Source organism: Myotis daubentonii, chromosome 6 (genome assembly GCF_963259705.1).
Source record: "Myotis daubentonii chromosome 6, mMyoDau2.1, whole genome shotgun sequence".
NCBI classification, from domain to species: Eukaryota; Metazoa; Chordata; class Mammalia; order Chiroptera; family Vespertilionidae; genus Myotis; species Myotis daubentonii.
This window is the reverse complement of record NC_081845.1, coordinates 35,323,996-35,337,603: the sequence shown is the minus strand read 5'-3', so window position 1 is coordinate 35,337,603 and position 13,608 is coordinate 35,323,996. Positions and strand designations below refer to the sequence as shown.

The following is a 13,608-nucleotide window of genomic DNA, read 5'->3' as shown; positions in this document are numbered from 1 at the left end:
TTCCCGCCTTCCCTGGCCGGCCCTCGGCTCCACTCAAGGCTACAAAGTTTCAATAATAGAAGATAAATAAATGCCAGATACCTGCTTCCAGCCAGCAGTGGCCTCCGCTCAAGGAGGGGCTGGGAGCTGACCTGGGCTCCACCCAAGGCTACAAAGTTTCAATTATAGAAGATAAATAAATCTCAGGAAAAAAAAAAGAAAAAAAGAGAGGCTGGGAGCTTGGGTCACTGGGAGGCGTGGCCAGCCTAAAAGCGGCCCTCAGACCCTCACCCAGGCTGGCCAGGACACCCTTCAGGGCAAACCAGCCAGCCCCCACCCATGCACCAGGCCTCTATCCTATATAATAAAAAGGTAATATGTAAATTGACCCTAACAGTAGAACAACTGAGAATGACTGGTTACTATGACACACACTGACCACCAGGGGGCAGAAGCTCAATGCAGGAGCTTCCCCCTGATGGTCAATGTGCTCCCACAGGGGGAGCTCTGCTCAGCCACAAGCCAGGCTGATGGCTGCCAGCACAGTGGTGGTGGTGGGAGCCTCTCCTGCCTCCTCAGCAGCGCTAAGGATGTCTAACTGCAGCTTATGCCTGCTCCCCACTGGCAAGTGGACATCCCCTGAGGGGTCCCAGACTGCGAGAGGGCACATGCCAGGCTGAGGGACCCCCTGAGTGCACAAATTTTTGTGAACCGGACCTCTAGTAAACTATAAAAGTACTAGGAGAAATACATGAGAATTTTTATATAAATAAAGCCCAGGAGCCATAAAGGAAAAGTGACCAATTGGATACATAAAATTTAAAATGTTACTTTGATTAAAGGTGGTATAAAAATGCAGTCACAAAAAAATTTCAATTTTAAATATTGCACTCAATATTCACTAGTCAAATGACAATCAAATAATGTGAAGAGAACAAATAGATAACGCAAATGCTCAAATACATCCTAACAATTTGCAAATACTTTAGTAGTGAAACAGTGCTAATAGGGATGATTTTGTAAAATCCATTAGGTGGGAAAATATTAAAAACTTTATTTAATTTCACTAATTTGGTATTATTCAATTACCCAGTATCATTAGGAATACAGGTAAATTGGCTTTCGGAAGTGTTCTTAATAGAGACTAAATTATTTCGGTTTTTTAGAAATTGATTAGGCAAGTTTACCAATAACAATAATGTTAGCAAGTAGTTATCATGTGCTATGTATTGTTATAAGTATTCTATGTTTATTAACATTTAATCTTTACAATGACTCCATGAGGTAGGTACTGCTGTTATCTCCCATTTTACAGATGAGAATACCGAGTCATGGAGATGTCAAATAACTTACCTAACAAAAGTTTGCACGCTTAAGAAGCAGAGATGCTGAAATTTAAACCCAGGTATTCAAGCACCAGAGTTCATGGCCTTAACCTCTCTGTAATACCATCTCATGGTGTTTCATTTATTGTTTGAAAATGTACCCAGATTTTAATGGTGAGGCTAACAGATCAGATGACTGCCATTAAAAAGATAGTTTGTTTCTCACAGATCCCAAGAGGAGGGGGGCTCCATGTTATGTAGAGACTCATGTGAACCACCAGGGTAAAGCTAGAGGCACAAGTGAGGGGAAAGCATCAGTGACAACCTTGATTGTGTTTTTTTGCAGGATGAAAGGGCCAAGGCAGGGTAATCAAGCTGAGCAGATTTAGGATTGGATAGTTTGAATAATTGGGCAGGCTCTGAGCTATAAGATAATTAAAACAAAGGAAGATTGCCTCCGGGGAAAGATAAGAGCCAGGGGGAGTTCAGAATATTGTCTCTGTATTGTATTCAAAGGTGTGCTTGCCGGTAACTTGTTTGCTCTCTCTCGAATTAACTAATCATGGGAGGGGTAGTGTTTCCAGGACCAGTAAGGCCCTAGATGCCAGAGCATCAAGAACACAGGGAATAAGAAAATATATTATATATGTGTATGTTCTTTGACTCAGCAGTTTACTGTATAGGAACTTATACTGCAGAAATAACACACATAGCAAAGAGGTGTAAAATGCTCAGTGCAGCACTGCTTATAGTTGCTCAAAATTGCTATTGACAAACATGATTCTGGTGGTTGTGGAGGCTGAAAATTGAGGCTGTGAGTACGAGAAGGCAGCAGGGACTCCAGCAAAGCACTGTTACAGGTGTGGAGGCTTCTGAAGAGTTCTCACCACTAGCCAGAATAGGACAATGATCCTCAAATTTTAGTAGGCGTCAGAAGGGCTTGTGAAAATAAGATTCAGATCACTGCTCCCTCATTTCTGATTCAGGGTCTATGGGATGGGTCCCCCGAATGCTTATTTTTAATAAGTTTCAGAGGATGCTGACATTGCTGGTCTGGAGGCCACACTTTGAGATCCACTGCCCAAGAGGAAGAACTGCTGAATGATGACAAGGACTTGGAGAAGGTATTCTAAAAGCTTAGTTCAACTGATCTTGACAAAGGAGTAACCAACCACACCTGTGAGACTGGGTGAGCAAAGCTTGCCACCAGAGGGCATGCTAGAGATCTTGGGCACCCCAGTCTAGTAGCACTACTGTTCTAGTTAGATCTGACTCAATCAAATGACAAGTATCCAAAATCATTTACTTTTCCAGTAAGGTTAAGTGGTGATTCTTTAACAGCTGGTTTTAGCAATTGGGTACAAGGGAAATACTTGAAGGTCAATCCTTAGGTTTGAAATACACTCAGACGGCCAACTCACATATAGGTTACTGAGGATCCCAAAAGAGGCATTAAGAAACTTACAGCTTAAAAGCCCAGATGCCAGGGATATTATTCTGCAGAAATGTGTTTCAATTTCTCTATGTAATCTGTTCAATATCCATGTGGATACATTCATGTGGAACTCGACTCTGTGAAAGGTAACACTAAATATTACCCTTCTTTGTTAAGATAATGCCATGAGAGTGTGTTTTGAAATATATCACTTTCTTCAGAAAAGAAAATCCTTGCTTGAATCTTTGCTCCAAACTTTAATAAAACTCACTCATTAAATTGGATTTTATTTTACTTGCAGAATTGGGAAGCAAATGATGAAAGAAAATATCAGATAGTACTTACCTTTTAATGTTTTTTGCACCTCAAGTCACCACAAATTTTATACAGAGCTCATCTCAAAAATAGTCTAATATTGATCTGAACAATAAGGAGCTGTGAGTTTTCTTCCATTATTGTCACTTAAAGGTAGCTTTTATCAAACCAGTTATTTTCAAAAAGAGAATAATATTAGTATATGCTATTTTATTAATAAATTCCAAGAGATGAATCAAAATAATTCAAGCTCAAAACACTAGAATTTTACTTAGAGTCAACTATTATTCCCAATGTGAAATATATTACAAAGTTGAAAATAAATTGTCTAGTATATGAAAAACTAATATCTATTTTTTGTTGTTCAGTGTTTAAATCAGAAAGTTGTACCTCTCAAACTTGAGAAATTGGGAATTTTTAGATAACTACATCCCTCCTTTCTGAATATGACATACCATATTATTTGTTTTTATAGTAATCTAATTGCAGTGACTATATCTTACATCACCTATTCTCATACTCCCTGTAGAACGGTGGATTGAGGGGGGCAGTGGTTGGCTAATAGGGATAAAGAATGCAGGCCAGTGAATATGCTGGTCGGATGGATGGCATTTACAGAGGAACAACATATTTTCCAGCTACTAATACCAAGGACTAACCATACTTGATACATCCTCGCTCTTCACAGCCTGGCAAAGGGCTTCGCAGCGGAGCGCTGAGTCATTTTTATCTCCCTGTTGCCATGGGAGTTTATTGCCCTGGAGACCCTTCTACCAGAGTCTGCAGCACCAACAATAACGTCACTCACACTGTGAGCTCTCCCAGGGCAGGAGCTGAGATGGCCCAGGCCTGACCCCTTTTCAAAATCAGAACGTGTCATTTCTACAGTAGTTATGTGAGTTTTTTCTTTTCCTTGAGTAAGCTATTTAGTGTGATCATTTTTGCTCTTAACCTTAACCATGAAGTTGTGTGTGTGTGTGTTGAGTATAACTGACTTCAAATGTATCAATCAATATGATAAATGAGTTATTGCATTTACCTACCTCTTCTCTGAGCTTACAAGATTTACATGATTAAATCAAGGGCTATGCCATTCTGTCCTGTGCTGAAAAAAACCTAAAAAAGAAAAGAAAAAAAGCATAAAATATTCAACATAATGAATCACCATTTAATACTGAAAATAGATATTTAAAATGCATAAAAATATATGTATTTTTTTAGGGTTGGGAGTAAATTTATCTATCCTGGTAAAATTTCCATGAGGTAGTATACATCTGTTTATATTTTATTATTACTCAGAAACCAGGTTGAAATTTAGCTTTTACTTTCAACAAAAACATTTTTTCGTAGCAAATTAACACTATCATAAGACCAATGAGGTAATACTTAGACTTCTTAAAAATATTTAATTTTTAAAACATGCTAGAACAATTTAGAATCATTGGTTTATACTTAAATAATTTATCTGCCTGGTAAAATTTTATCTGTTGTTCACTAAAGATTCTTCTACAATAATTCATTAACTTAACTGAAAACTTGTGGTACATAAAAGTCATTCAGCAGCATTTTTTAGAATGCATATTATATAGTAATTCATTCAAGAATTAGTTAAAAATGGAGGAGAATATAAGGCTTAAGTAGCAATATTTTGTTTTTCCAAACTTTTGATCAAAGAATAATTTATGAAAATTTACCATTTTTACTTAATTAACATTTATAGAATACCTGTGATGTGCAAAGGACATTAGCTTCTGTGAGACTGGTAAGTACCTATCCAATTTTCAATCTCTATTTCTATTGAAGAACCATGCTTTCTATTGGGTATGGGCATGGCAGTGTGCCAAGCTGAGAAACTACATTTTCCAGCTTCCTTGTTTAGATAACGATGACCACATAACTGGCCAGTAGCATGTAGCAGAAGTTGTAGGGTGAGCTAACTTGCCTAGATGTTAACCCTCCCATCTTTCTTGGCTTGTTACCTAGAACAGGAATGTGAAGGTTGGAGTGCCAGGATTAGTAGCCAGTGTTCAAAAGTCCAGAGCCGAACAGGAGAGGACCCTGGGACAGTGGTGACTGTATTAGCTAGGTTTCTCCAGAGAAACAGAACCAATCTATACCGGAGGAAGCCACGGCAGGTGGGGGCCAAGGCCAAGGCAACAGACGCCGCCACGGCAGGGGCCCAGGCAGCCTCCATGGCAGTGGGGGATGAGCCTCTTGCACGAATTTTGTGCATCGGGCCTCTAATAAGATATATATATATGTAATTGGTTCATGTAACTATGAAGTTCCACAATCTACATTCAGCAAGCTGGAAATTCAGGAGAGCTGATGTTTCAATTTGAGTCTAAAAATGGGAAAAAATGATGTCTCACTTTGAAGGCAGTTGGATAAGAGGTATTTTGGTATAGTCAGCATTTCTGCTCTATTCAGGCCTTCAACTAATTGCATGAGGCCCACCCACACTAGGAAGGGCAATCTGCTTTATTCAATTTACTGATTAATTTGTTAATCACGTGCAGAAATATTCTCAGAGACACACCCAAAATAATGTTTGATCAAATCTCTGGGCACCTTGATACATAAAACTAACTATCATGATAACTTTGGGTCATCACATAACTACCCTGGACATTGCACCTTCAGACTTCTTTTATGTGAAAGAAGAATAAATCTCTTCCTTTCTTTTTTTTTATTGTCTAAAGTTTACATATGTTTCCTTTTTCCCCACTTGATCACTCCCCCCAGCTATTCCCACTCCGGCAAGCCCCCACTGCCCCAGTGTCCTTATCCATTGGTTATGCTAATATGCATGCATACAAGTCCTTTGGTTGCTCTCTAATCCTCCCCCCCTCCCACCATTTGTCTCTGTATCTATTCTTGTTCATCAAATTATGTTGATCATTATATCCCACATATGAGTGAGATCATGTGGTATTTATCTTTCTCCGACTGGCTTATTTTGCTTAGCATAATGCTCTCCAGTTCCATCCATGCTGTTGCAAATGGTAAAAGTTCCTTCTTTTTTATAGTGGCACTAGAGGCCCGGTGCACGAAATTCATGCACCAAATTGGTGCGGGGTGGGGGTCCCTCAGCCCAGCCTGCACCCTCTCCAATCCAGAACCCCTTGGGGGATGTCTGCCTCTCGCAATCCAGGACCGCTGGCTCCTGACCGCTCACCTGCTGCCTGACTGATTGCCCCTAACTCCTCTGCCTGCCTGCCTGATAGCCCCTAACCACATCTGCCTGCCTACCTGATCGCCCCTAACTTATCCCCTGCTGGCCTGATTGGCCCTAACCACCTCTGCCTTGGCCCCACACCAGGGACCCAGGATTACCTCCTCTGGCTGGCTGCAGGCACCCAGGACCCAGGCAGCTTCACCTGGGCCAGCTGCAGCCACTGGGGACCGTGAGGGGGCGGCTTCACCTGGGCCACAGGCACAGCCGCTGGCACCTGGGACTGTGGGGCGGGTGCTTCTCCTGGGCCAGTTTTGTCAGGAAGGATGTCCAGAAGATCGTCTGGAAGACTTCCAGTCTAATTAGCATATTACCCTTTTGTTAGTATAGAATTCCATTGTGTAGATGTACCACAGTTTTTTAATCAACTCATCAGCTGATGGGCACTTAGGTTGTTTCCAAATATTAGCTATATTAAATCGTGCTGCTATGAACATAGGGGTGCATATATCCTTTCTGATTGGTGTTTCTAGTTTCTTGGGATATAGTCCCAGAAGTGGGATTACTGGGTCAAATGGGAGTTACAATTTTAACTTTTTTAGGAAACCCCATACTATCTTCCACAGTGGCTGCATCAGCAGTGCACGAGGATTCCTTTTTCTCCACATCCTTGTCAGTACTTGTCGTTTATTGATTTGTTGATAATAGCCATTCTGACAAGTGTGAGATGGTATCTCGTTGTTTTGATTTGCATCTCTAGGATGATTAGTGACTTTGAGCATGTTTTCATATGTCTCTGGCCTTCTTTATGTCCTCTTTCAAAAAGAATCTATTTAGGTCTGTTGCCCATGTTTTGATTGGGTTGTTTATCTTACTTTTGTTAAGTTGTATGAGTTCCCTGTAAATGTTGGAGATTAAACCCTTATCGGAGATAACATTGGCAAATATGTTCTCCCATGCAGTGGGCTTTCTTGTTGTATTGTTGATGGATTATTTTGCTATGCAAAAGCTTTTTATTTTGACACTAGAGGCCTGGTGCATGAAATTCATGCACTCAGGGAGGTTGGGGGGGTCCCTCAGCCTGGCCTGCGCCCTCTTGCGGTCCGGGAGCCCTCAGTGGATGTCCGACTGCCGCTGAGGCAGGAGAGGCTCCTGCCACCACCACTGCATATACCAGCTGTGAGCCTGTAGGAGCGCACTGACCACCAGGGGGCAGCTCCTGTGTTGAGTGTCTGCCCCCTGGTGGTCAGTGCAGGTCATAGCAACCTGTCATTCCACTGTTGGGCTAAAACTGGCTCTCCGATATCCCCTGAGGAGTCCCGGATTGCAAGAGGGCACAGGCCAGGCTGAGGGACCCCACCAGTGTATGATCGGGGCAGGGAGGGATACGGGAGGTTGGCCAGTCAGGGAGGGACCGCAGGAGGGCTCCAGGGCATGTGCGGCCCATCTCACTCAGTCCCAATGGGCCAGACCCCAGCAGCAAGCTAACCTACCAGTCAGAGCGTCTGCCCCCTGGTGATCAGAGCATGTCATAGTGATTGGTCGGCTGTCTGCCCCCTGGTGGTCAGTGCACGTCATAGTGAGCGGTTGAGTGGCCTTAGCATATCATTAGCATATTATGCTTTGATTGGTTGAACAGCCAACTGGCTACCTGGCCACTTAGCATATTAGGCTTTTATTATATAGGATAGTCCCATTTGTTTATTTTCTCCTTAGTCTCCATTGCCCTAGGAGCTGTGTCTGTAAAGATATTACTACAACATATGTCTGCTATTTTGTTGCCTATGGAGTCTTCTAGGGTTTTTATGGTTTCCCTTCTTACATTTAAGTCCTTTAGTCATTTTGAGTTTGTTTTTGTGTATGGTGTAAGTTAGTGATCTAGTTTCATTTTTTTTGCATGTATCTGACCAAATTTCCCAACACCATTTATTGAAGAGACTGTCTTGACTCCATTGTATGCTCTTGTCTCCTTTGTCAAATATGAATTGAGCATATGGCTTGGGTCCATTTATGGGTTCTTTGTTCTTTTCCATTGGTGTAAATGTCTGTTCTTGTGCCAGTACCAGGCAGTTTTGAGAACCATGGCTTGGTAATATAGCTTGATATCTGGTATTGCCATCCCTCCAACTTTGTTCTTTCTCAGGATTGCTGTGGCTATTCGGGGTCTGTTTTTTATTCCAGATGAATTTTTGTAGAGTTTGTTCTAGGTTTTTGAAGTATGCCATTGGTATTTTAATGGGGATTGCATTGAATCTGTAGATTGCTTTGGGTAGTATGGACAATTTAATGATGTTGATTCTACCCATCCATGAACATGGCATATTCTTCCAACTATTTATGTCTTCCTCTATCAATTTTTTCAATGTCCTATAGCTCTCTGAGTATAGGTCTTTTACCTCCTTAGTTAAGTTTATTCCTAGGTATCTTAATTTTTTTGGTGCAATAGTAAATGAGATTGTGGTGTGTTTTTTTTCCATTTCTCTTTATTGGTGTATAAAAAGTCCATAGATTTTTGGGTGTTAATTTTGTATACTGCTCTTGCTGAATTCATTTATTAAGTCTAGTAGTTTTTTTGATGGAGTCTTTGGGTTTTTCTATGTATAGTAACATGTCATCTGCGAATAAAGACAGTTTTACTTCTTCTTTTCCAATTTGGATGCCTTTCATTTCTTCTTCTTGCCTGATAGCTTTGGCTAGCACTTCCAGTACTATGTTGAACAGGAGTGGTGAGAGGGGGCATCCCTGTCTTGTTCCTGTTCTCAGGGGAAATGAGTTTAGTTTTTGCCCATTGAATATGATGTTGGCTGTAGGTTTTTCATATAAGGCTTTTATTATGTTGAGGTATAATCCCTCTCTTCCCACTTTGCTGAGAGTTTTCATCAAGAAAGGATGTTGAATTTTGTCAAATTTCTGTATCGATTGATACAATTATGTGATTTTTGTCTCTCAATCTGTTTATGTGATGTGTCACATTTATTGATTTGTGGATATTATACCATCCTTGCATCCCTGGGAATAAATCCCACTTAGTCATGGTGTATGATCTTTCTAATGTAATGCTGAATCCTATTTGCTAGAATTTTGTTGAGGATTTCAGCATCTATGTTCATCAAGGACATTGTCCTGTAGTTCTCTTTTTTGTGGTGTCTTTATCTGGTTTTGGAAATAGGGTAATGCTGACTTCATAGAAAAAGCTTGGAAGTGTTGCTTCCTCTTGAATTTTTTGTAATAATCTGAGGAGGATAAGTTTTAGTTCTTTGTGAATGCTTGGTAGAACTCCCCTATAAAGCCATCCAGACCAGGGCTTTTGTTTGCTGGAAGATTTTGATCACTGCTTCAATTTTTTCAGTAGTTATCAGCCTAGTCAATTTTTTTATTCTTCCTGATTGAGTTTTTGGAGCTTGTATTTTTCTAAGAATATGTCCATTTGATCTAGGTTGTCCATTTTGTTGGAATAGAGTTGTTCATAGTATTTTTTCATAATCCTTCGTATTTCTATGGAATCGGTTGTTACTTCACTTCTTTCATTTCTGAGTTTGTTTATTTGGGTCCTCTCTCTTTGCTTCTTGGTGAGCCTGGCTAGAGGTTCATCAATCTTGTTTATCCTTTCAAAGAACCAGCTCTTGGTTTTGTTCATCTTTTGTATTATTTTTTTTTTGGTCTCTGTGTCATTTATTTCCACTCTGGTCTTTATTTCCTTCCTTCTGCTTACACTAGGCTTTTCTTGTTGCTCTCTTTGAGGTGTAGGGTTAGATAATTTATTATCATTTTTTCTTGTTATTTGAGGTAGGCCTGTAGAGCTATGAACTTCCTTCTCAAGACTGATTTTACTGTGTCCCATAGATTTTGTATTGTTGTGTTTTCATTGTTGTTTGTTGCCATGATGGTTTTAGTTTCTTCTTTGATCTCTCTAGTAACCCAATCATTGTTTAATAGCATGCCATTTAGCCTCCAGGTGTTTGATTTTTTTTCATTGTTTATATTGTAGTTGATTTCTAATTTTATGCCATTGTGATCTGAGAAGATGTTTGATATGATTTCTGTCTTCTTGAATTTGAATAGACTTTGCCTGTATCCCAATATGTGGTCTATCTTTAAAAATGACACATGTGCACTTGAGAAGAATGTATATTCTGTGGCTTTGGGGTGGAATGTTCTGAAGATGTCATTAATTCCATCTGATCTAGTGAGTCATTAGGATTGATGTTTCTTTGCTGATTTTTTGTTTAGAGGATTTATCCAGTGGTGTTAATGGGGTATTAAAGTCCCCTACTATGATTGTATTGCTGTTAATCTCTCCCTTGATATCCTCCAGAGTATTTTTTATGTATTTGGGTGCTCCTTTATTGGGGGCATATATGTTTACCAGAGTTATATCTTCTTATTGAATTGCTTCCTTTAGTATTATGAAGTGGCCTTCGTTATCTCTTGTTATGGCCTTCATTTTGAGGTTTAATTTATCAGATATAAGTACTGCTACCCCAACTTTTTTTTCACTTCCATTCTCCTGAAAAACCTTTTTCAATCCCCTCACCATCAGTCTGTGTGAGTCCTTTGTTCTGAGGTGGGTCTGCTATAGACAGCAGATATATGAGTCATGTTTTCTTATCCACTCAGCTACCCTATGTGTTTTTATTGGGGCATTTAATCTATTTACATTCAAAGTTATTATTGATAGGTACTTGCTTGACACCACTTTTATTCTTTATGCCTGTGTTCCTTCTTCCCTTCTAATTTCTTCTTTTACAGCAGTCTCTTTAGCCTCTCTTAAATTGCTGATTTCATGGTAGTAAACTCCCTTAGTCCTTTTTTGTCTGTGAAGCTCCTGATTTCATCCTCAACTTTGATTGATAGCCTTGCTTGGTACAATATTTTTGGATTCAGACCCTTGCTTTGCATGACTTTATATATTTCATTCCATTTCCTTCTGGCCTGGTGTGTTTCTGTTGAGAAATCAGTTGATAGTCTGATGGAAGATCCCTTGTAGGTAACTTTCTGTCTCTCTCTCTCTAGCAGCCTTTAAGATTCCTATTTTGTCATTGGTGTTTGCCAAATTAATTATAATGTGTCTTGGTGTCTGTCTTTTGGGGTTCATCTTGTTTGGGACTCTGTGAGCTTCTTGGACTTGTGGGAGTTTTTTCTTCCTTAGATCAGGGAATTTTTTTTTTTTTTTTTTTTTTTTTTACGGGCGCCAGGACCAACGATCACCAGCTGCCCAAATACCAAAAAATTATGCTTCCGAAATCTCTTGATGTCGATTCTGCACGTAGAGCAATCAGGCTGCTCTACGTGTGCCACTTACAACAGAAGCCCTTTTTGGGGAAATTTTCTGTGATTATTTCTTCAAACAGGTTTTCTATTCCTTGCTCATGTTCCTCTTCTTCTGGAACTCCTATGTGGGTGTTGTTTTGTTTTGTGTTGTCCCAAATTTCCCTTAGGCTCTTCTGTTTGTTAAGGGTTGTTTTTTTTTCCAGTTGCTGCTCTGCTTCGGTATTTTCCCTACCTTGTATTCTAGCTCACTAATGCAGTCCTCCACTTCTTCTACTCTACTGTTGATGCTTTCTATTGAGTTCTTCATAGCAGCGATGTCATTTTTCATTTCTTTTTGGTTCTTCTTCATTTCCTATTGGTTTTTACACATATTGTTGAATTTGTCTTCCATCCTTTTCAGCATCCTTTTGACACTGCTCTGAATTCTTTCTCTGACATATTGCTTGCCTCCATTGTGTTTACTTCCTTTTCCAGGGGATTCCTCCTTTTCTTTAGTATGAGGGCTGTTTCTTTGTCTCCCCATATTCATTCCTTCCACGGTGTCTGGTTATGTAGTTCTCTCTCTCCTGCATTGACTCTCTCTAGACGATCTCTGACCTTTCCATCCATGGATTGCCTCACCATGTGTGTTTAATTTGCCAATTCTGGGTGGATGTTGTTCAATTCAGCTGTTCCTTCTATCTACTCTGTGAGAAGGTGCAGGACCCATCTGTGTATTCAGCGCCACTTTGTCTCCCCCTGGACAAATTTTTAGGTGCCAGCATCCAGAGAGGCTGGAGTCTCGTGCTTGTGGATTCACAGCTGAGGCAGCTGGTCCCTGGGCAATGTGGTTTTAGGGTCCTAGGAGGTATCTGAGATCTCCCTGGTTGAAGGTAAGGCTGGGCTTCCAATCACAGCCACTCTCCCCTTCAGGATGGCATAGTCTCTGCAGCAGAGCCAGCTGCTCCATGAGAGATTTCAGCAGTAGTAGAGGCTGCCTGGCCAGGGGAGCCTGGTCTACCAGTCCCCAGTAGTCTTGTGGAATATGGCTGTCCCTCACTCACAAATACAGACACTCCCCACATGTCCATACACTCTCTTTTCGCTCTCTCACACAGTATCTTGCAGCCTGCCATCCCGTCAGCCACCATCTTGGATCTCCCAATCTCTCCCTTTTTTAATCCACTGTTTTTCAGGTCTCTTACAGCCAAATGTCATTTCTAACTGACATAGTGACTATAAACACATTTGAATATCTGGATTTCCCAGAAATATTTTGGAATTTCAAACATCATTTTCACATGATAAATGCAGCAAATATGTTCTAATGTTGGTATCTGAAATCGGGACATAAAATATTTACTAAACCAATTTATAAGACTATAAACTATAAATGTAACCATATTAAAATTTATAAATATTTTTTCTTATTGAAAATAATATCCTATTTTTCTTTCTCTTATTTACTTTTTATACATCTCACCTGGCTAATTCAGGTTTATCTTTGAGAATTCAGTTTATGTGCCAACCCTTCCAGGGAGTCTTATTACTCTCTTCCACTAATTCTTAAATCAATTATTTTTAACTAATTCTTAAATGAATTACTATATAATATCCATTCCTTCTTTATCATATATGCATATACTAGCCTATATCTGATCCTTTTTAGTATATTTCTTTTTTTTTACCCATTCTTATTCACCATATCAATCTCTATATCCTCAGAATATAGCATAATGCCTAAAATATTTTTGTGGAATAAAGGATGATAACCAGTATCCATTTAACATAATTTAACATCAACCAGATTTCTCTTCCCATTTTAAACATGGCCTGATGTTTATAGTCTCTGAACACTCACAGATGAGATTCCATTATGGGCCCTTGCACTTTTGTATCCACCAGTTAAATTGTAAACTTATAAAAATTGGGTATCTTGTTTCCAAAACAGTGTAAGTCTACAGTACTTATTATTTGCTGCAACTACATAATGCAACTATTAAAGAAATGAAATGGGAATACATAATAAATGTTTCAATAAAAACTATTTTATAGGATTGCAATAAGGAGAATTGTTAAAATAATCATTGCAAAAAAGTGTGGGCTGGGCAATTGTGCATGAATTGGAC

At 39.7% G+C, this 13,608-nt stretch overlaps 1 non-coding gene across 1 annotated transcript; it reads right to left on the bottom strand.

The window, feature by feature from the left end:
* Positions 1-11,413: 11,413 nt before the first annotated feature.
* LOC132237827 (U11 spliceosomal RNA) lies at positions 11,414-11,547 on the bottom strand. The gene has a single exon (XR_009453653.1). It is a non-coding gene; the product is annotated as a U11 spliceosomal RNA (small nuclear RNA).
* Between the last annotated feature and the right edge of the window lie 2,061 nt (positions 11,548-13,608).